Below are 3,092 nucleotides of genomic sequence, written 5' to 3'. Positions count from 1 at the left end.
TGATCGTCGCTCAGTAGTAGCCAGCGAGCATTTGTGATATATTGCATGTGTTGTTAAAACTTGAGTGTTGGAGATTTCGAACTTAAAGACGGAAAGGTAAACTGGATTATTGAGAAAAAATTGAACTGTTCACTGACCCTATTGAGTTGCGAGTGGCAACATAGTCGAAGAAATATCCGCGACGTACAACTTTCCGTGCAACGCATGGCCTAAAGCACGCATACGAAACAGATGCTCAACTGAAGATCCGAATCAGAAATGATCCTCAAGTCGGTAATCCCAACGCACCGTTGTCGCAGGCAGTCGCTGAGAATCTACGATAGAGTGTCAGAGTGTATAGACAATCTATCGCTGCTGTAATTGACACTTAATGGTGGGTTAGACTCCAACGCACAAACGGGATGCTTGCCTCTTGACTCAAGCCTTGAGTGGTGAATGGGTGGAAGATGGGAAGGTGATAGAATAGGAGACTCATTTGACGAACCGTTCATGCCAATCTTATCTGCGGAAGATCGAGCAAAAAATAGAGGAAACGAGGTTGTAGGTAAGCTGAGTCAGCTCAGTTGACACAATTCAGGCTCGGAGGCGTGCCGATTCGGCCGGGAGACGACTTGTTGTAGAGTTCAGACCCGCGGGGCATCTGAGTGAGGGTTTCTTAGAGGACTTCGAATATAGTTTCCCGGCTAGCATGGCATGTCGAAGCGGACGGCATGGGGGCGGTCTGGGAGATCATCTTGAGAAGATGTATTCCCATACCTGCATTTGTTCCAAAAAGTGGTGATACACTAACCACTTTGTCAGACTTGAATGTTACAATGAGGGGAACTATCCAATCTATCTTCAATAATACGCGCTGAAAGATTGGAGCCAGGAACAAACTCCCAAAAGTGTGCCCACCGTATTCAACGGTTCACGTGTGCATGGTCTCCGTAGGCATGCACCAAACGAAGCCCGGCTATCTATGCGCATTGTTTACTGTATATCGGCTGCCCAGTACTGAGCCTCAGTAACTGATGAGCTCCCCAGCTCATTCCAAGGAAGTTCGTGCCCTGAATGATACATTCAAACTTGTTGATTCATTGGAACATCGCTGAATGCTATCGCCGGGCACTCATAGCTCTTACAAGAAGATTCGTAGTTTGTGTTCCTTGTTCATCCCGCGATGAATCTAGTCTATCTTCTTCTCCTCAGTATCGCGCAAGTAGAAGCTGAAGCTTCTCGGGCACAACTTGGTAGTAGGCCACAGCGCATACTTGCTGGCCCTTCGCACTCCTCCTCCCCGCCGAACTGTTTGAAGAATGCCAAGCCGAAGGACACGCCCTTCTGTGCCACTGTAAAAATCGATCTCGGACTGAAATGGTCGTCAATTTCGATACTCACTTCTTCGATGCGTTCGATCCCACTAAAACTGTTCTACTCGGACTTAGAGAACCTATGAATGACCCTAGAATTCCCAAACACGATGACTACTGTGAACGGTTCTATCTTAAGGTAGCATATTCTCGAACGAATGAGCTTCGAGTGGCCACCACTATACCAACAAAACTTTCGTAGACAAGACCATCCAATTGCAACCTCCACAATAGGACCCGTGATGTGAGAGTGACCTTCAGAAAAATCTGCCCCAATCACGTTTGCTACACCGTATGATTCTATTGGCACATTTCATACCATACTCAACTTTCCAAAATCGAGTCAGGCCACCAAGCAGAGTTGTAGTGAACTCGACAGTGGTATGAATAGATTCGTCCACATGTAATTTTCGGACCTTGAAGTTATTCGTTCCTTAGGATCGACAGCTGTTTTTCAATGGAGGATCAAGTATTATGTTGCCGATATGACAGTTTCAGACCTGATATTATTCGGCTGATTAATCCCAGTCAAAATTAATCTTTCTATCGCGTACTCCAACAATTTATCGTACTGCGGCAGTCTTGGAGTTGTGGCATAGGTGCCCCGCCTCATGGACTTGATTGTACTTAGACATATCTTGGTGTTGTGGCATAGGTGCCCCGCCTCATGGACTTGATTGTACTTAGACATATCTTGGTGTTGTGGCATAGGTGCCTCGCCTCATGGAACTGATTGTACTTAAACATATCTTGGAGTTGTGGCATAGGTGCCCCGCCTCATGGACTTGACTGTACTAAGACATATCTTGGTGTTGTGGCATAGGTGCCTCGCCTCATGGAACTGATTGTACTTAAACATATCTTGGAGTTGTGGCATAGGTGCCCCGCCTCATGGACTTGACTGTACTAAGACATATCTTGATGTTGTGGCATAGGTGCCCCGCCTGATTGAATCGATTGCACTAAGGCATATTTTGGTGTTGTGGAGTAGGTGCCCCGCCTAATGGACTTGATTGTACTGAGGCATGTCTTGGTGTTATGGCACGGAACTCATGGTACTTCTAGAAGATGCTAGCGGCGGTGTAGAAAATAGTACCGCACCGATTCCCACCCATAAAGGTCAAGGTTAGTGCTCCTAGTAATAGGCCAACAACAATCCCAGGTTGGGGAGATTCGTTCTGATCGGTATGGTGCAGTAAAGGTCGATTGATGGTCTAAGGTGGTGCGGAACAGCCTTTCATGCGATGCATTGCATACGTGATGAGACGACCACAAGACGTAGTCGGCCACTCACAAAATGGCAGCCTAGTCTCAAAGCTCATGCCAGCGGCCTCAGACCTTGAAGATCGATGGATCGAGATTTCAGCCTGGGAACATAACTGGACCCGTGGGCCACGAACCAGTACCATGCAGGCGCTGACATATAGGTTCGCGAGAGTTCCAAATTCCAGAGCGACACTCAACTCAAATGACTCGGGCCACTGAGGCTACCCAAAAGTTTCAGATCGTGAATGCTGAGCCGCGACGAACACAATGACTTTCAGAATCACATTGAAACAAAGTTACAGTAGTCGAACAAAGCTCCCAGGAAGGAGACTATCATGCGGCGAGACAAGATTGGATAGCCTGCATTGATTCGGGATTAATCACTCGGACCTCGCCTGTCTCATTGAATGAGGGCATCCTGACAGCCTCCGAATACTCGTCCGACGCTACGGCTTCGATCTTCTTTGAATTGTG

The sequence above is a fragment of the Perkinsus marinus genome (assembly GCF_000006405.1).
Source record: "Perkinsus marinus ATCC 50983 genomic scaffold scf_1104296935302, whole genome shotgun sequence".
Lineage (NCBI taxonomy): Eukaryota > Perkinsozoa > Perkinsida > Perkinsidae > Perkinsus > Perkinsus marinus.
The sequence above is the reverse complement of the archived record's forward strand: the minus strand, read 5'-3'. Positions refer to the sequence as shown.